This window comes from Plecotus auritus (assembly GCF_963455305.1).
Source record: "Plecotus auritus genome assembly, chromosome: 5".
NCBI lineage: Eukaryota > Metazoa > Chordata > Mammalia > Chiroptera > Vespertilionidae > Plecotus > Plecotus auritus.
Window position 1 is genome coordinate 113727296 of NC_137776.1, and position 22233 is coordinate 113749528.

A 22233-nucleotide genomic window follows, 5' to 3' on the forward strand; every position below is an offset into this window, starting at 1 on the left:
CCTTCTCCTAAATTTCTAAGATACATAAAATATTTCTCTTTTTCTTCTTTTTTCTTTTTTGTTTCTTTTTGATTCCTGGAGTCTTTACTTCCTATTATATTAACAAAGAAAGTACTTGCACAAAGACACTGCCCCCACCAAAGGAAATTGGAAACGTTTTTTTAAAAAAATAACAGATGCTGATTTTCCTGTATGTGATGCTTAAATTGCTAAATGATTTCTTAATATATAGATAAAATTCAATTGTATTTAATTTTTTACTTGTTTACTTACTGATTTTTCTTTTGACTAGCTTCTCCATTTCTTCTGAATACAACTGAAATATTTAGTCTCAAAACTTGGGTGAAGGAAATGTTTATGCCACTAATGTATTTATAAGAAAGGGTGTTATTGTTGTTTTGAAAGTAATACTGACTTGAAAAAATATATAGGTATACTTACAGTTTTTTGAAATGGCCCTGGAGCTTATATAACATATACACACATGAGATTAAAAGTAAGACAATATCGACCTAGTTCCCTGGAAACATAAAAAGATGTGTAAGACAGGCTGAACACATTTATGTAGGACAGAGCTATTACAACTTGCCCATGTCAGCAATATCCTTTTTGCTGAGGGAGAAAATACCAGAGGCAGGCCAGTATACCTCATATCAATACCCACTAATGATATTTTGTACTTCAAAGAGACCGCCCCCCCCCCCCAAAAAAAAAGAAATCACAAGGGGGAAGAAAACAGTCCCTCAAGTCAATGTTCTTATAGTTCTACTTTCATTTGCACACTCAACTAACCACATTCTGCAATGCTTAGACATTCTGTCCAAGTCCCATTTTGATTGATATCCTGAACCATATCAATATGGTTCTGCTAATTAATCACTGTGGGTGGCCACTGAAAGGTTCCGAGTGGGCCGGGGTCACGCACCTATGACATGAGGCCATAATGTATCAAAAGAACTTTTATTTCAGGCACCTGGGTGCAGGTGGGCTGAGTCCGAAAAAGGAATCAGCGGTGACTGAAGAGGGAGGCAGACTTTTATTAACCTCTGCTGGCTGCAAACAGTTCTGCTGAGGTAAGAGTCCGGTCTGTCCTTGGTTCCTCCCAGTGCCAGATGTCTAGTGGCTAAGCTCAAGGCTGCAAGCTTTCTGCAAGATATTGCTAAGCACAATAATTCCTCTGCCCCGTTTTATTCTCTTTAACCCTTTCAGCCACTAGTAAAAAATGGTATCTAATGACTACATGTAGAGGGGGAGGAAAATTCTGTTGAGAAAAGATAAGAGAAATATATTTCCTATCCTAGGCCTATACCTCACCCTACTATGAGCTAATGAATTTTTGTTTTTGTTGTTTTGTTTTTTATAATATTTCTCGACAATATTCTTAAACTTCCACGACTGTGATTACTAAGGATATCAAGGGCTTTTAAATGTTCCTCTTTTTTTTTTATTACTAGTCATTGATCTAGGCCAGAAGTCATTCTAGAATTCCAAGCCTAGACTCCAATGGACTTTTGAATCACTTTATACAATACTGTGTTACCAAAAACAAATAAACACCTTTAGGTATGAGGATTCCAAATTTGTTTTTAAAGATAGAAATGAATCTTTAATATTAAAAGAACATACCTCTCACTTAATAAAGAGTAGATGAGAGATTGGATCAGATATTCTTAGAAAATGTCAGTAAAGTATGCTTTTTATTTATGGTAAGTTATGTCCAGCACTAGAGAAAGCTGGGACCTGGTATTATTCCAGGAATACATTTGGACCTGACTGACCAGAGATTCAACTGGACATGAAGGACCATCTTTCTCCCATGATGGGTTAAATGAATGGAGACCTCCAAAATTCCAAGAAGCAACAGCTCAGCTTTAGAGTGATCCATGGAGAGATGTAGTCCAGGTGTAACAGAGGTTTGGGGGCAGTGTTCTGAATCTACAGGAGGAAAAGGGGGTCAGGTAAGAAGAAGGAGATCGTGGCAGTAGATAGGCCACTAAAATAGTAGCTTAGAAGAGCATGGCCCATAAAATTTAGTTCCGACTAAAAATTGGGAAAAGTATGAGTCTTTGGAGCTCAAGAGTTTACAGTACATTAGCCCTCAAGCTTTCAGATAATCTGCATTAATAGGGACTTGTTGGTAAAGAGAAAATAGATTGGAGACCATAGTTGAAATCTAATGCTAAGTACTAGACATATGGATGTGGCCAAGAGTAAAAAAAAAAAAGGGGGGGTGGAATTTGGATCCCAGGAGCAGCATAAGAACCAGCAGTTACTCCACACCATGGGCCTATGTGCCTCTCCTGCACCGCGTCAGAATAATTTAACGTTACTCTCAATTTGGCAGGAGGTAGAAGTTGTCTTTGTTTCTGCTTTTATGAGTTATGTTTTGCCTGAGAAACTGATGAGGAGCCTGCAGGAAAGAAATGCAGTAGCATTGAATGTGCAGAACTGGAGATGGCAAAGTCAAGAGCTAAGAATCTGGAAAGAGTTTAATGCAAAGAAGCTTTCAGAAATTCATACCCCTACTTATGGCATGTAAACACATAACTATTTGTTTTATAGATATATAAGTTTAGTTAAATTGCAATGAATTTGTCTATATGATGCAATGTTTATAGTGTAGTTGTGTATTTTTTTAACTTTGCACTTTTATTTTCTTTATTTTGGATTTTATGGTTAAAACTCTCTTCAACTATTTTCAATTAGTTTTCAATTATTTTGTAGGCCCCTGAAATCTTAGAGGACTAGACACTATTCTATCTATGCCTAATGATAAAAAGTGCCTAGACTAAATAATTAAGAATCCATAGCACCTTATCCATGTGAATATTATATTTCCCTCTCCTCCTTTTATTACACCAATCCTGTGATATGAAGTCCATGTGTGTTCAGCTCCATTTTCTCTCTTTTTTAAAATATATTTTTATTTCAGAGAGGAAGGGCGAGAGAGAGAGAGAGATAGAAACATCAATGATGACAGAGAATCATTGATTGGCTGCCTCCTGCACGCCCCCCACTGGGGATGGAGCATGCAACACCGGCATGTGCCCTGACCAGAATCAAACCCAGGGCCCTTCAGTACACAGGTCGATGCTCTATCCACAGAGCCAAACTGGCTAGCATCAGCTCCATTTTCTATAGCAGATAATGTTTTTACAGATTATGGCAGTAAATGGCCTACATATCTAATTTTTATTGGTGCTTTCACACTCTTTTTGTGTCTGACAGATATTTGGATGGGAAGTTGACAGTGTGGACCCTGAAAAAGGAGATACCTGCCAAAAAACGCTCCTGGTGGCTAACTGAGCTCAAATTAAAAAAAAAAAAAAAATGGCAGTACCTAGCAACCCTTTCTAAACAGGGACCTCTCACAAAGGCCTAAATTGACTTCTGGGAGAAGTCTGCACTGAATTGCTTGCCTCCAGCTCTATGTTCCTGACATCTGAGCCAGCCCTCATGAAGGAGCTCCTGTAATTGCATTTCGACCAATAGGACTATGATTTTCCCCATCTGATGAAGCTGTGCAGCTATATCCCTATCAGCATCTTCAGCTAATCAGAACAGCTTCATTCTGACCAATCAGAACAGTTCCTTTGGACCAATAGAATTGCAAGACTTTGGCGTCCTCCTTTGCATGAGGACAGACCAATCAGAGACCAGGGGTGGGGACTTCTGTCTGCATAAGTCAGCTCCATTCTGGACTCGAAGCTCACTTTCCCTTTTGCAAACTGGAAACAGCCTCTTTCTGGCTGGACCTGAAACACTAAAGACATCTTGCTGGAAAGAGTGGAGTGGAGCAGGCAGGAGCAGACAAACAGAGCAAAGTAGGTGGAGAGGACCCGAGCTGGGCAGAGTGGAGCCGGGCAGAGAAGAACTGAGCTCTTATGATGGAATGGAGCATGTCCCCAGGGCCACCTCCACATTCTGCTATTTTATGATCGACCTGTAACACCATTGAGCTATACCACAGCCCTGTTGTTCTCACAGTCATGCTGTATCATAACAGAGCTGTGTGTACTGAAATAAGATGCCTTCTTCACCACATCTCAAATTGGAGATTTCTGTTGTCATTGAATTTGTACCAACAACCATAGATTAACAACAGGAACTTACTGGTTGCTAGCTCAGTGCTTTCTTAAAAGTCATTCCTGTTTGCTCACTCATCATTGCAACAGAGACAATCAAAGAATCAAGCTAATAGTATTGAGTGATTCCAAGTTTATAGTTTTTTTGTGTTTTTTTAATTATTTTCTTTAATTTTTCCTTGTTTTGGCTATAGAATCCTTAGAATATGAAATAGCTAGTGTGGAGGTAGATTGCAGCACTTAGAAACCTGGTGTTGGAGCTGAGCTAAGCTTTCTAGATTCAAGTCCCAGATTAGTTTTTTATTATATGTACAATGCTAGTGATCTTGGGTGTATTTCTTTAAAAATATGTTTTTATTGATTTTAGAGAGAGAGGAAGGGAGAGGAATGAAGAAACATTGAAGAGAGAGAAACATGGACAGGGTGCCTCCAGCACACCCCCTACTGGGGACTGAGCCTGCAACCCCAGGCATGTGCCCTGGACTGGGAATCCAACCAGCCACCTCTCTTGGCATAGGACGGTGCCCACCAACTGAGCCACACAGACCAGGACAGGGTATATTTCTTATATTCTCTGGGCCTTAGTTTCTTTATCTGCAAAATGACATTATTTAGGGAAAGCATTTAGAACAGCACCTGGCACAGAATTACCTTATAGGAATTTCTTATGATTGTCTTTGAAGACCAAGCGTATAATCATATCGAATTGCTTTGAAATATACATTCAGCATTTTTTATTGCACCTCAATCACACTTGCAGCTACAGAAGCCAAAGATACATGACTCTCCTAGTAATTTTTCAAATGATACTGATAATTATAGAAGTGAAGAAATGCTAAATACTGTGTTTTATTAGCATGGCATTAACTTTTCTGTTATTGGATGATAAAACAATTATGAATCTACTGACTCAATATGATTACTTAAATCAAAACCATGTTCATGGTCATTGAAGACACTATGTGTTTTAGTTTTAAAATATTGAAAGATCGAAGCCAAGAATAAACAGTAATTATTAGAGCTTTCATTGTCAGTTTACCAAAGTTAATCTCCCACTGTGATCAAACTAACTTACAATAATTATAACAAACAGTGCTGCGTAGTATAAAAACAAAATGAATGGCTTTGTTTTTTCTGTGATTTTTCTCTATTCTTTATTTATTTGGCATAATGTTTTTTCCCCAGAAATTTTGGCTTGTTTAACACTTTTTCCTTTGGTGCCTGAACTTTGTTACTCCTGATGGCATTGGGCCAGAAAGATCAAAAAAATAGAGAATGAGATCTCTAAAACAAACTTCCAGCTTGCAGCTATTGCTTTTTAAAAATATTATTATTATTTTAATTTATTGCTTTTGAGAGAGAAAAGAAAGAGAAACATCAATTTGTTTTTTCACTTATGTAAGCATTTATTGGTTGATTCTTGTATGTGCTCTGACTGAGGATCGAACCTGCTACCTTGACATATCAGACAATGCTCTAACCAACTGAGCTCCCTGGCCAGGGCTGCATATATGGTTTTTGAAGGTGTCAGGCCCTATGAGAAAAGAAAATAGAATCCATGCCATCTTGCTATTGATAGAAATCTGAGACCAGTGGCATGGAGAATGAAATCCCAAGGTCCACAGACTTCTACACATCTCCTATTTATAACACTACCTCTACATTAGGCTAAACCCACCCAATTTTTTTATGACTGAATTGCTTCTCGCTCTTTGCATTTATAACACCAATCTACTTTCTGTCTTTCAACTTACATCCCAGAGGAAGGAAATAGAAAATAAAGTACATTGTTCAGTAGGATTTCACTGTGCATTGAGGGTAAAATCAGGCATGTACAAATGGCAACACATTCGAAAGCCTTCACCACTGAAATCTGGCAGGAGGTAAAGCACTTCTATTAGGATTGTAACTTTAATGGTGAACTGCTTCCCACAAAGTGCTACATTCGTGAACAAGGCACAAAATTGAATGTCAAGGAGATGTAGGGCCATAGCAGATCACAGTCCATTTTGCATAAGGTACCCTATGGGAACATGGTTACTCAGCAACTCCAAGGTTTAGATTTCATAAACTGTTGGTAGAGATTCACCATTGAATCTTCATTTGGTTCAGACATCGGCCTATTTATAATGACACCGTGTGAAGGGCACAGCTACCTCCAGAAGTCAATGGGCATTGAATTGATATACTCTGAAAATTACTGGCAAAAAAAATAATCCATAGTCCCTAAATTTTAAATGGAGACATTGACATGGCCTAATGGTAAAATGATTGTAATTATATGTCACTTGGCCAAATGTACAGTTAAAGATAATGTCAAAATTGCTTTTTAAAATTCCGGGTCAGACACATAGAAATAAAGTCTCTGACTTTCTGCTCCTATCGACTTCCATTATTGACAGGATTATTAGCGTGAATAAGTATGCTTGCCTGCTGAGTTCCAAGCACAGGACTTGCAAGCACCTGTTAAAACAGGCCCCATTGCTCAGTTCTTAACTCTCTTTACCATCCCTTTCACCCAAACCATTCTCCTTCTTCCACACTGACTTTATTTCTGGATAAGAGTCCAAGCCATCAGGAATGACCCTGATTTTCATATATTCTTTCATAAACATGACATATGTCGCTTAATATTTCTCATGTAAGAAAGAAAATTTAATTCTTGGCTCATTTTCTTCTCATTCCATAAAGAGAAGTAGGATGTGACTTGATGTGTTTTCTTTTGGCCTTGGATTTTAACAATCCTAAATATAATTACCGTGCCTACACGTGGTTTGAATCTCTACCCTACAATAAGACTCTTGGTATTTATAATTCTCCTTTTTTTCTGAAGGACGTTTTTCTTCTCTATGTTTGCCTCCATTGCAACTATGTTGTCAGCGTTTGAGCTCCTCAAGGACAGGGCAGATGTCTGATTCTTCTGTACCCCAAAACTAGAGTGCATGTGGCATAAAGAAAACGTGTAGCTATGTTTGCAACATGTGTGAAGTTAAAGAGGTTCGAGATTTAAATGGCTTGGAATAAGTTATTTGCCAGAACTACAAAGTACCATCGTTACATTCGATACTATTTCAGCACAGGCCTAGTTCTCAGTTGTTTTCCTGTGATTTTGAGACTTCCCTGCAAATAAGAATTGCCCTGGATACTTGTCAAACATCAGGTAATACAGCATCAGAATTTATAACAGAGAATTGAGGTAATCTTAGATTTAACACATAGGAGCAACTATTGAATCTTTCTTAAAGAGAAACATTGAAATGTGCAATCGAAGAAGCATCCAGGCATTGAGAAAGAAATAAAAGCCATCATGGGAAGCAGCTAGTCTATTCCTGGGAATTTTCTTTAGGAGAAGTTGAAATCCTCCTTGAAATGACCTGCTGACCAGGGTTCCAGCAGAAGCAGATGGAGTGGCAACCTGGAAAAACCATGTTGGTTTTCTTTCTCTGTGGGAGTAATTGAAAGGAGGGGGATGGGGAAAGCAGGTGATTGAGAACGTAGAAACACAGCGTTTCCATGTCTACTTCCCTGAGAAGAGAAGAGCAATCCCCTCACCAGGACGTCTGGAACATAAGAAAGCAGAGGCTCAGCAAGCACATAACTCAAGCCGGAGAGTGTCCACAAAAGCAGTGATCTTAAAACAAAGAAACAAGAAACAAAGAAAAAAAATACCTAAGAGGACTATCAGACTCATCTGAGTCAGCTTGTTTTCCCTTTTGATATTTAATAAATAAACTATACACTCTCTTTTATTCTTTTTTTTATATCTCTATTCCATTTCTCTCTTACATGTGAAAACGTTTCCTGTGACTTTTTCTCTCTCTCCTGTATGTGTAAAACAAATAGGCGAGATGGTCCTCCTTTCTCTGTGCACATTGCCCCATCTCTGAATCAATCAATTACTGTTAGTGTAGTTGTCAAACATTACAGATTTGCATCCTTTTTAAAAATGATTTTGCTGGTGCCTGCTAACTTGAAAGTCACTCTGTATAAGGCAGTCGGGGGGGGGGAGGGGCTGAGAGAGTAGAGCGCAGTGCTAATCACAGGAGGGGCAGTGAAGAGCAAAGGGACAGTTCCTATTCTGCTTTGTGTCTGGTAGGTCAGGTAGAGAAATCAACAATCCATCATGATAGCATCTGAAGAATGCTATTTATGGAATGACATAGGGAGTTATAGAACCATGAAAGAGACCAAAAGCTCAGTTATGCAAAGTGTCTACTATCACTGTATAACAAAATACCCCCAAACCCAGCAAGTTAAACAAACAACAGAAATCCACACACTTCGTGGCTGGGCCCTCCAAGTCCGAATTTCTCCTAAGGCTCCACTGGGGGAAGATTCGCACCTGAGCCCAATCACCTGGCTGTTGGCAGGCATCAGTTCCTTGGGGGCTGTTGGTCTGAGAGCCTCAGGCTCTGTTGGTGATGGCTAGCAGCCTCCCTCAGCTCCTTTCCACGTGGACCTCTCCATACTTCAACTCAAAACATGTCATCCGACTTCCATCAGGATCAGCGAGCAAGAAAGGGCCTGCAAGACAGAAGCCAGAGTATTATTGTAACCTAGCCCTGGAGGCGACCTCCATTCTCCGTTGCCCTGTTCGGTTTTTAGAAGTGAGTCTCCAGTGGAACCCACGCTCATGGGGAAGGATTATATACGTTCATAAACACCAGGAGGCAGGAAACCTGGGGGCCATGTTAGAGGCAGCCAGAACCCTAAGGACAATAGAATAGTCAAAGCCCTAAGTTTTGAAATAGAATCAATTAAAAATGAACTGCTGCTCCTCAGTGGTAATGACAGCAGTTGTGGTGGTAATTGCGGTAACAGTAACAGTAGTAACAACAGGTCCAATTACATTAGTGATCTAAGAGAAAGAAAAAATACTATTTTAATAATATGATATTTACTGCTTCCATATTCCAGGTGAGGTGGCTAGATTCATTTCAGAGGCTGATGGCTTTGATATTTTGGAAAACAACTTGACTGTTACTTTTGTTGTGATAGCTAAAGGCTTTGGGGAATGACTTGGAAAACTTTTTATACACTGTAACCCAAAACTTGTTAATATATTATGAAATCAGGTAAGTAGATTGAGACTGAGATGCAGGAGACAGGGACTGAAAAAGTCCATCATTAAGCATTCAATAAAAGATCGGCGAGATGAGATCACCTGGAAAGGAAAAATCCTACAGGAGAAACACTGCCAGGAAAATGGACCTAAGTTAAAGGAGAAAGTTTGGGATTTGGTTCCAATATTTTTTTCACTATTTAAAGTTCTTCCTAAATCCCAAGATACCTAAGGAAACTAATAGAAGACAAGTATATCCTATATAATAAAAGGCTAATATGCAAATTGACCCAAGGGCGGAACGACTGGTCGCTATAATGCACACTGACCACCAGGGGGCAGACACTCAATGCAGGAGCTGCCCCCTGGGTGGTCAGTGCGCTCCCACAGGGGGAACGCTGCTCAGCCAGAAGCCGGGCTCACAGCTGGCAAGCTCAGGGTGATGGCTGGCAACTCCCGGATTGCAAGAGGGCATAGGCCAGGCTGAGGGACCCTGCTCCCCCTGCCCCAGTGCACAAATTTTGTGCACCAGGCCTCTAGTAATGAAATAAAAATTGGCTGTGTTTCTGGATCTTTTTCCTGCTGAGAGAATGTAATTGGTTGCTGTATACAATAGAGACATAAAATAGACTCATATACAAATGAAAGTTTTAATAATGTGGGGTTTTGTTTTTTGGTTTTTTTTGTTTTTGATTATCAGTTAAGCAAACATAAACACTTATCAAATTGTGAAGAAAAAAAGACTAAAAACACTAATGAAAAATAATACTAATTTCAGTGCAAGGACAGAAACAATGAACAGACAAGAAATATAGAAGAACTTGAGCTTTCCTATAAAGGGAAAAATAAGAGAAAGAATGCAGTTAATTTACTAGTAAGGGAATTATGCAAATGTGCACAAAATTTTTTAGAAGATGTGCAATTAGATGCAGATTATAAAATACTGTCAACAATCACACCAGGCTAGCATCTGGAAATGAGACAAAAAATAATAACACTGTTGCATTCATTTTCTATTGCTATGTAACAAATGCTCACAAACTTAAGTGTTTAATACAACATCCACTTATTATCTCACACTTTATGTAGGTCAGCAGTTCAGGTTCTGCTGAGCTGAATCTCCTGCTCAGATCTGACCTGGCTGAAGTCAAGGTGGCAGCTGGGGTTCCCTGCCTTTCTAGGTGGCTAGAGTTCTCTTCCAGTCTCATGTAGTTACTGGCAGAATTCAGCTCTTGCACCTCGTTATCTCATAATCTCAATCTAAATGTCATCATATCTTCAACTCAAAGTCCAAAGTGAAATCTGAACATCAGTTCAAAGTCTAAAATCTCATCATTAGTGAAATGTACACTATGATGATTTGACATACATTGTGAAACAGTGACCACAATCAAGTTGACACATCCATCACCTCACATAGTTGGGTGTTGTGTGTGTGTGTGTGTAGGGACAACATTTCAGATCTACTCTATCAGCAAATGTCAGGCATGCAATGCAGTATTATTAACATGGCCACCATGCTGTACCTTAGATGCCCAGAATGTATTAATCTTATAACTTGTAGGTTGTACCCTTGACTACCATTTTCCCATTTCTACCACCCACCCCCTGGCTCCTGGCAACCACCATTCTACTCTCTGTTTCCATGAATTTGCCTTTTTTTGTTGTTGCTTTTTTAATTCTACATATATGTTGCAATTCAGTGGTCAGCAAACTCATTAGTCAACAGAGCCAATATCAACAGTACAACGATTGAAATTGCTTTCAAGAGACAAATTTTTTAAACTTAAACTTCTTCTAACGCCACTTCTTCAAAATAGACTCACCCAGGCCGTGGTATTTTGTGGAAGAGCCACACTCAAGGGGCCAAAGAGCCGCATGTGGCTCGCAAGCCGCACTTTGCCGACCACGGTGTTACATCATACAGTATGTGTCTTTCTTTGTCTTGCTTATTTCACTCAGCATAATGTTCTCCAGTTTCATCCCTGTTGTTTCATATAACAAGATTTCTCTCTCTTGCCCTGGCTGGTTTTGCTCAGTGATTAGAGCATTGACCCTCAGACCTAAGGGTCTCGGGTTTGATTCCAGGTTAAGGGCACATACCTCTGTTGCAGGTTAGATCCCCAGCCCCAGGTTGGGGTGAGTGTAAAAGGCAACCAATGAATGTCTCTCTCTCTCTCTCTCTCTCTCTCCTTCCCTCCCTCTCTCTCTCTTTCTCTTTCTCATTCACCCCTCCTTCCCATCTACTCTCTCTAAAAATCAATGGAAAAAATATCCTAGGGTGAAGATTAAAAAAAAAAAAGATTTCCTTCTCTCTTATGGATGAATAACGTATCACTATGTGTGTGTATGCATTTACTTTATATATTCATCACTTTAAAAGACCTTTTCTGAAATCTCTCCCTCTTTTTAAGGGCTTGCCTAATTAGGTAAGGCCCACCCAGGACAATATCACTTGTTATTAAATCAGAGTTACCTAATTAGGGATCTTAACTACATCTGCACAATTTATTTTTTCATGTAACATAATCATGAGAGTGATACCCCATCATATTCACAGGTTGAGCTCACACTAAAGGCATGGGTTAATACAAGTATGTGTGTGTGTCAAAAGGTGGAAATCTTTAAGACCATTTCGAATTGTGCCTACCACAACAAATAAGATCATTTACCCAAAGTTATTTTAAACTTGAAGCATATCAGCAGCAAAAATTATATATTCCTTAGTTTTAGGTAATTTAAATATAATTTCAAACATTGTCAGTAATGATTTATGTGATATGTAACTTGGACTAAGAGAAATGGGAGAGGGTGTGTAGATGGCATAATGTGGGAGAAGTCAGAGCATCATGTGTTTAATTAATACACATGTGGATGTGAAATTTGACCAAAGGAGAAACAAATAATGAAAGCATAAACTCAGTTGTGTTTCAATATTTGAAAGGAAAGTTGGGCAGATGTGATAATTCTACAGTAAGAATTAACAGGACATATAAAGTGACAGAAGATTTGACTTTGGGTGGTGGACACACAGTGCAATATACAGATTTTGTAACAGAAACCCACACCTGAAACTGGTAGAATCATATTAACCAATGCTAACCCAATAAATTTAATCCTATATAATAAAAGCCTAAGGTGCTAAGTTTCCGGTCAGCCGGTCGTTCAACCAATCAAAGCATAGTATGCTAATGATATGCTAAGGCCTCTCAACCGCTCACTATGATGTGCACTGACCACCAGGGGCAGACAGTCAACTGGTAGGTGAGCTTGCTGCTGGGGTCCAGCCGGTTGGGACTGAGTGAGCCGGCCCGGACATGCTCTGGAGCCCTCCCGCAGTCCCTCCCCAGTTGGCCAACCTATCCGCATCCCTCCCCGGCCCCAAGGTACATTGGTGGGGTCCCTTGGCCTGGCCTGCGCTCTCTCACAATCCAGGACCCCTTGGGGAATGTCGGAGAGCCAGTTTCAGCCAATCCCACAGGCCAGGCCAAGGGACCCCACTGGTACATGAAAAAATATAAAAGAATTAACAGAATGTTTTAAAAGCATAGAGGAGGAGAAAATCATTAACTTTGTGTGGGTTAATGAATGCCAAACAAGAGTTCTTAGGGAGAGGAAGGAGAAAAATGCATTTTAGGTGGAACTTGCTGCAAGACACAAAGTTGACGCAAAACTGTCCAGGCAGTATATCTAGAGAAGAGCATAGCAGGGACATAAAGCATACTGGGCGGTAGCAGAATAGTAGTGTATATTAAGGTCTGATTATGAAGGATTTGTATGCCATTCTTCATAAATTAGATATTTTCATGTAGGCAATAGCTTTTAAACCTCTTGAAGTAGTAGAAACTTTTTCTTTATGCTTCTGAAACCTTTCAAGTAAGAGCTCATGGGACTTGGAATAGATCAAAGCAAGGCTGCACCAATGTCAGGAGGCTCTTATTGTCCCAGCTGAGGACTTACTGCTTATCTCAAAGATAAGACAAGAAAGAGACAAAACAGAGCTCAAGTGTGGATGCACTGATAAATGAAGTTCCTATGTATTAAAAATCTGTACACTTACTTAGCAGCAGTCTGAAGACAAATAAAAATAAATAATGTGATTGTAGTCAGTATTGTTGTTGAAGGGGTTGCTAATATGGGACCAGACTTTCCTGATAACTGTACCTGGTCCCAGGATAAGCTTCCCGAGAGTATGTCTGCCTTCCCTTCTGGCAGAGAGCACTTGACCTCGGAGTAGAAAACAACTGGAAAAAAGACAACAGGATTACCTTTCTCAGAAGTTTTGGCATCCTTCTAGAGCAGAAGTATCTGTTTCAGTGTGATTAGCAGGAAAAGGTGGTTTTTACCTTTTTATTTTATTTTATTTTTTAAAATATTTAATTGATTTTTTACAGAGAGGAAGGGAGAGGGAGAGTTAGAAACATCGATGAGAGAGAAACATCAATCAGCTGCCTCCTGCACACCCCCTACTGAGGATGTGCCCACAACCAAGGTACATGCCCTTGACTGGAATCGAGGTCGACGCTCTATCCACTGAGTCTGTAGGCCGATGCTCTATCCACTGAGCCAAACCGGTTGGGCAGTGGTCGGCAAACTCATTAGTCAACAGAGCCAAATATCAACAGTACAATGATTGAAATTTCTTTTGAGAGCCAAATTTTTTAAACTTAAACTTCTTCTAACGCCACTTCTTCAAAATAGATGCGCCCAGGCCATGGTATTTTGTGGAAGAGCCACACTCAAGGGGCCAAAGAGCCGCATGTGGCTCGCGAGCCGCAGTTTGCCGACCTTGGGGTTAGGGCATGGTTTTTACCTTTTTAAATGGTCAGAAGAAAAATAACACATTATAGCATATGAAATTTCTATGATTTTTCACATTTCAGTATGCATAATGTTTTGTTGTTGTTGTTGTTGGTGGTGGTGGTGGTGGTGGTGGTGGTGTGTGTGTGTGTGTGTGTGTGTGTGTGTTTAGTACAGCCATGTCCACTCATTGATGCATTCTATGTCGATGCTTTCACGCTGCAGTGGTAACATTGAGAAGTGCAACAGAGATTGTGTGGCCCAGAAAGTCTAATTTTTTTAAATATATAATCCTCACCCGAGGACATGTTTTTATTGTGTATATTATGTTTTAAAAATATTTTTTATTGATTTCAGAGAGGAAGAGAGAAGGAGAAAGAGATAGAAACATCAATGATGAGAGAGAATCATTGATCGGCTGCCTCCTCATGCCCCACACTGGGGATTGAGCCACAACCCAGGCATGTGCCCTGACCAGGAATCAAACCGTAACCTCCTAATTCACAGGTCAGTGCTGAAGCACGGAACCACTCCAACCAGGGCCTAAAATGATCTCTATCTGGCTCTTTGTGGGAAAAGTGCTTTTTTCCCACAAAGGCATATTTAAAGCTGTCCTAGTTCAATCCCTTGTTGTATTTGTCCAACTCTTCCTTTGATGACATAAACTGTTTCAAAATGACCTGCCATTAAGGCTCGTATTTTATTTGCCCTAACAGGGTCAGCTTTCATTGCCTGCAACCAAAAGAACATTAACTAATATAATTATCTAATGATTTAGTCCAAGAAATCCATTAGCTTTACATAATTATAGAGCTGGATCAACCATTTCAAGTAAATTTACCAGTAAATTAGTGAAAACAAGCAAGCAAAAATATTCATTTAAAAAACAGGCAACACAGAGAAAACTTATTTCTTAAGTGGACAGCTAAAATTGTTTATGGAATTTATATTGTGTGGGTGACTGTGAATTATGAAATTGTTATTGCCATTTTCAGAAAATCAAGGATCTCCGGGAATCAGGATTTAAGTGGAAAGCCCATGGTTCCTACGTGAATTCTGTCAGGACCACCTGGGGAAACAGGTGACTAAGACATTCAGTGCTGCTCTGGCGGCTGCGCCAGCGGGAAGGGCTTTTCAGCATCCTTGACTTTAATCATGAACTTCAGTGACTCTTCAAATCACCCTACTTGAGATTCTTTTTTCTTATCTTTTCTTTTTTTCTCTCTGACTTCTTTTTCCACAACTAACCGATGACCCATAGACTATACTTGTCCTTACCTACCCTGATGGTCATACATGGGCCGGATCCCAGCGTCTTCCTGCCTGCTTTATGTTCTCACAGGGAGACCACTCTGCTTCTTGCCTTATTTGTACAAGTGCAATTTCAGAGCACACGTTATGATTTCATCTTTTCACTCATCACTCTTTCTCACTAACACTGCTACAAGACTTTTATCTATTTGATGGTTTCCTTTTTTGCTATCAATCAACCGCATTCTGGTTTTTCACTCTCAATTCAAACAGGCTGGCTTTGTGCTGAGCCACCCCGGTGGCACTTTGCTAACACGGAGATGGCCTCCCTCATTCTAACACAGCTGCCTCCCAATGCCCAGCCTGGGTCTAACGTCTTCTACTTCACGCTGCTGCCTACAGGCAGAGTGACGGACAGGGAAACATGCAGTTCCCAAAGGTACCCACTGGTAAGGCGTATAGAAGTATCACTTACACTTCATGGGACCCTAAAATGTTTGTTTTGTTTTTTTTTTAAGAATTACCACAAGTCTCAAAGAAAGTCACATATGTATTTGGATGTATTTCTGTCATAATATGATCATGATGGGCTCAAGCCCCCCAAATACACTACACTGTTTCCATGGAGAGTGTGATTGCTTAAAGTAGGGTGTTATTTTCAGTTCTCACCACTACAATTGGGCCATCCTCGTGGGCTGTGGCAGAACAGGGAAAGTGATTTGAAAACAAGCTGTCAAGACTGTTCCTACCTAAGAATCCTCCGTCTAAGACCAGGAATGACAATGCCAGAATTTTTCCAGTTTATGATGCTGTGTCCATCTAAGCAGTGATGCTGAACAAATTAATATGGCGAATGTTGCCACGTGAACACAAAATGACATAATTTATTACCTGACCCAAGAATTCTGACACACACTCATTTGGATTTACATATACAGAGAGAATTTTAAATACCTTGAAAAAATGTTTTTAGTAATTTTTTTTTCCCTTATCCAATTTAGTTTCAAACCTTGAAATTCCCTTGAGGTAGTCTAAGGTTATTTAACTTGGAATTATATTAGGTCCATTCTTCCTTTTTTATTTAAATCCTGTTAATATGAAAACTGGATCTTGTTGTGGCAGTTGATATTACAACTTGTGTTTGGGTAGAGCCATTTTGTATTAGATTAATTTTATGCACGCCCATTTATTTAAAAAATACCATGAGACTGAATTTGTGTTTTTCAATACTACTCAGTCTCAGGGATTTCCTTGTACTGAATGGGGATGAAGTGTTGGACAGAGGGAATGGTCCAGGGCAGGAATGGAGAGCCACTGGAGGCCTCTTTCTCAATTCCTTCCCAGACAGAACTGCACGTTTCCTCCAGGTAATTTGAACCACAGCCTCACAAAGCACTGTTTTAGGAATCTCAATTTTTATATTGGTGGATAACCAAAGTATCAACCAGCCTTTCTAAGCTGTATGTTTAGAACTGACCTTGTCCTCGTTTTATGATCTTGTCTCTCACTTCACTAAAATAATTAAGCATTATGAGTTTTATTTCTTAATCATCCCTGCCTCACCCCCCAAATTTGGCTCCCACATTTCCAACCTCCATTCTAGGTGTGAGGGTGATGTGCCCCTAGCTTTATTTAAAGGCAATATGTCTACCTTGTCCTCAATTCTATCCAATCTCATTTTGTGAAAGTTCATCCCATCTGCTAAAATCACCCACCATTGGCCTCAGGTCCAACCTTCCCTTGGACACCATTGTGTCAGTCTATATCTTGCAATAGATCTCTAAGCCTGATCCTAGAACTTCTTATTTTTCTACCGTATATGCTGCTCTTTACATTCAAACCATCTACCATATAGTCAACTGAGTCAAAAGCATCACTGATACATACACAGATATGTGTGTTCAACTAATGCATTTTAAAAAGAAACTATGACCTACCATTGATTATAAGACACATTTCAGAGACGTTAAATTATTAAACATGTGCATTTAAAATTGATAACATGCATATGCTCAGTACTGAGGTGTGTGGGCAAGTAGGAATAACTAAGATGATGCCATAGCACTTGGAAAGATTGTGGACCTTTAGTCTTACAGGCAGGAGTACTCTCTCACCAAATGAAGAACATGTTGAAAATTGAAAAATGGGATTTTACTGCACAAAGATAGTTAATTTCTGATCGTGTTTGCATTATATATGTGTTTTCCTGGCAGTTTTAAGCATTTTCTCCAAACTATTCAGAACAATTTTGATCTATGCTTGTTCATTACAATAATCTAAGGCACATTGTACAGCTCTATACTCTTCACAAAGAGTGATCTGACTTTATATGTAAGCAAATTGTGATACCCACTTAACCAAATATGACTGGGAATGTAAATATGCTACAAATACATTTTAAAAGCATTCTAGTTTTATGTATAAATTTCAGGTAGGACTTTGACTCATTTTTATTCCTGAGGATTATAGAAAGACAAACATGTGTTGGAATTATCTGACAATATGTTTTGTTGTTATAGAACTGGTGACTTAGATGTTGGTTTGGAGAAGATGGAAATTATTTCACATGTTGTAAGAAATCTTCAGGGTGCTGACAATGACTGTAACTTCAGTTGGAAAGAATATGCTAATGTAGATGTAATGATTACTCCTACTGGATTTCATGAGTAAAAAAAAAAAAAAAAAAAAAGAAATTCTTAAATCTTATCTCTTCTACCTTTCTTTTCACCATCAGAGACATATACACAGAAAATAAGCTATGTATTTCTATTGTACAATTCAGTTGAAATTGGATTGGTCACAGACTGGTTTTGCTTATATTAATCCTTTTCCTGAAACTGTTAAGTACATGAATCCTTTTTGATTACTGCTATTTTTGATAATCCTGAGGTAAAGCAGAAAATATACTAAGCAGTATGGAATGAATAGGCATGAGTATAGTCACAAAATCAAAGGAGGAGATTAAGCAGTGGCTAATATGTCCTCTATAAAGTCTCCTTTAATGTCTTGGGCCCAAGGTAAAACTAGGAAGAGTTTTGAAACTGATAAGAAACAGAAAATTATTATAGAACAAAAATAAGGAAAATACTAGGCATATTGTTATGCTTCTGCAAGTCATAACTAAGAAGAGTGTGGGTCTATTTAAAATTTAAATTTGAATTTAGAGTATCTCAAACTAAATTTAACATTTCTTCTATACCTACTTTTCATAGTGTATGTGTGTATTTCTCACAGCTAAACAGGACAGATAATTATATTTAAGAGGGAGATCTGTATTTTTTTCTGTAAGGTTCAATTTTTAGCTCTGAAGATAATAATTCATCAGATATTCACAGAAGTGAATGTCTATGATGAAACTACTGCTACAATTGATTAGCTTGAAGGCTGGTTCAATAAAATGCATGAAGTCAAAATAATTTATGAAATTATGACTTGTAAAACTGAAGGACCTTTTTAAATAGCATGCAGATTCTTGTTCTAACATATATTGTTGCATTTACTTTGACTTAATTTTAAACTATGGAATAGTTTTTAAATATTATTATTAAACTAAAAATATATTTAACCTTGTAGCATTACACAAAATTATGGGTGTTGTTTCTGACATTTTATGGTAAATTCTATCAGTGACTTTGCTTTTTCTTGCTGAGTCTTTTTTTGAGTCTTCATTAACTGAGGGAAAATACATAGTTGGCTGTCAGCTAGAAACCTATTCTCAGGGCAGACTTAAGGATCATCAGCCAACAGTGTTTAAGGAAATATTATATATATATATATATATATATATATATATATATATATATATATATCAGCTCTTTTATCAGTCAGCTTAGACTTCCTTGTAAAATTACAAGAGGTATATATATATATAACTTGAGTAGTCTTATTTCACATAATTATCTTTTATATAAAGGTTAGCACATTTAATTCCTCTAAAAAGAGTTTTGTTAACAGAAAAATTATGTTTGTGCAAAAATCTACCCAACTTGCTCTGGTGAGGGAGCTTGAATGGCATTTCTAAGATCCAAGTTGCATACATGCTCTTCAAAACTTCTCTGTTTCAGATGACCAGATCTAGGAAGCAATATATTGTTCTTACCTTGAGATTTGTGTTAGCTTTACCATTTTTTTAAATTTCTAATTCTTAGTTTATACTTATGTGATAACAGCGCAATAATTTTTAAAAAGTTAAAGATTAAACAAAATATACTCCCTTCATCCATTACTTTTAAAATGTTGATATTGAAATACATCTACAAGCAAAGTAATTGCCTTCTTTGACTGTTTAAAGGTGTAGCTTAAATATTATGTAAAAAAATGTCTTTGAACATTGTGTTTCATTTTAAAAAGTGCAGATAACATTTTCATTTTATTCTATGATATATTAGATATTGAAACATAGAATTAATGTTTCAAATAACATGTTACTAAACAATGAATGGGTTAACAATGAAATCAAAAGAAACCTTGAACCAAATGAAAATGAAAACACAACAACCCAAAATCTTTGGGACAGAGCAAAGCAGTTCATAGCATTATAGTCCTACCAAAAGAAACAAGAAACATCTCAAATAAATAATCTAACATTATACTTAAAAGAACTAGAAAAAGAACAGCCAACAAAGCCAAAAGTAAGTAGAAAAAAGGGAATAATAAAGATCAGAGCAGAAATAAACAAAATAGATTCTAACAAACTATACAAAAGATCAATGAAATCAAGAGCTAGTTCTTTGAAATGATAAACAAGATTGACTATCCTTTAATGAGACTCATCAAGAAAAAAAAAAGAGAGGATTCAAATAAATAAAATCAGAAACGAAAGAGAAGTAACAACTGGTATCAAAGAAATAGAAAGGATGGTGAGAAAATATTATGAACAACAATATGCCTACAAATTGGACAATCTGGATGAAATGGATAAGTTCCTAGAAACATACAACCTTCCCATACTGAATGAAGAATCCCTAGAGAATTTGGGCAAATAGATTACAACTAGTGAAATTGAAACAGTAATAAAAAACTCCCAGCAAACAAAAATCATGGACTGGATGGTTTCACAATGAATTTTACCAATCATTCAAAGAATAACTAACATCTATTCTTCTCAAACTATTCAAAAAAATTAAAAGGAAGACTTTCAAGCTCATTTTAAGAAGCTGGCATTATCCTAATTCCAAAATCAGAAAAAGACACTGCAAAGAAAGAAAATTATAGGCCAATATCCCTGATCAATATAGATGCTAAAATCCTCAACAAAATATTAGCAAAAAAGTTTGCTGGTTCAATTCCCAGTTAGGGCACAAACTTAATTTGTGGTACAATCCCCTGTCAAGGCCCATAAAAAAGGCAACTGATTGATGTTTCTCTCTCTCTCCCTTCCTCTCTCTCTAAATTAATAAAAACATATCCTTGAGTAAGGATTTAATAACAACAACAAACAAACACAACACCTCATAGACTCCTAAACATAAACAATATTATGCTAATTGTCAGAGAGAAAGGGGGACAGGGGGAGGTAGAAGAGGGTGTAAGGCAAGCATGTCAAACTCAAAGGCTAACACAGGCCAAATAAATAAGGTCTAAGTTTATGTGGGCCACAAAAAAACAAAAGCTTCAATTTTCATAGAAAGGTAGGTTTATTTCCATAGAGACATGCTGAATACAAAGGGCCGAAATAAATGAGTAATTGTTAACATAAAATAATAGAACATTTTAATAAAAATTAATATTTTTTCTTGAACATTAACTTACCAGATACTGAATAACTGCACAAATTAATAAGTGCAATGCAAATAAACCTATTTTTCTTGTTCTCCGAAAGCAAAGTATTTCCTGTTGTGCACACCAAACAAGTCAGTCCAAGACTAATGACGTGAACAAAATGGACCCCAAAATTCCAAGACTAGATTGTTTTGCTGAAAAAAAAAATATCCACATTACTCAGTTCACAAATGCATAATTTCTAACCTTCTTTGAAATGTAGTTTTTTAAAAAAAACGGTTACTAAGTTATTTTAACAGACCTGTTTTTATCAATATTTCCCTTCTTTTACCTTGTCTATCTTTGAATTTTGTCTTGTCCATATGAAATTTTAGACAAATATTCACTGCTGGTATTAGTGGAGAGAAATGGTGCGCCTGCACATAAAGCGCATAAGGGAAATGAATTACTATACACGATTATACTAATCAGTCATTAGTGAACGTTGTAGTTCATTATTAATAATTATGTATAACAGGATATTGTAAAAATTTAGTTATGAAATTTTTATTAAAACGTTTCTTACATACCGTTATATTGGCTGGGCCGCAAAAATATTTGTTGTGGCCGCAGGCTGCGAGTTTGACATGCTTGGTGAAAGGGGTTTAAATGGTGGTGGAAAGAGACTTGACTTGGGCTGGTGAGCACACAATACATAATACAGATGATGTATTATAGAACTGTACACCTGAATCTTACGTAATTTTACTAACCAGTCACCCTAATAAATCAATAAAAGAGTGTTAAAAATAAAGAAAAAAATATAAAATTAATGTTTCAGTTGTCTTATCTTCTCAAGGAGTGTACAGATCTCTTTTGGCATCAAGTCCTCCTAGCATGTCACCAAGAAAGTATGACAGGACCACAGTCTGAGACTCACTGTCTTAGGTACTTGATAATGCAGTCAGAGAAAAAAATAATTAGTATTTAAAATGGCTAGAACCAAATATGCTTAAGCCCTAATATTTTGTTAACTATTTGCAAGTGGTGCTGTGATCATTAGAAATGAATTAGCACACAAAGTGTATATTTTAATAATGTTTTTACATTCCAAAATTTAAGAAACTTCTGGAGTCATGCTGAATGTTAGCTGACTAATGTTACATGGATGAAGACAGAAGGTGATCTGAGGCAGTATTTGCAATTTTTATAACAATTTGTTTGGTGTATCACCAAATTTATTTTGCTTCTTACTGGAAAAGTGATTCAAAGAGATTTCCCTGGACAATGAGTCATAAGTATTATTCTTTTACATGAGACATTCACAATGAGGAA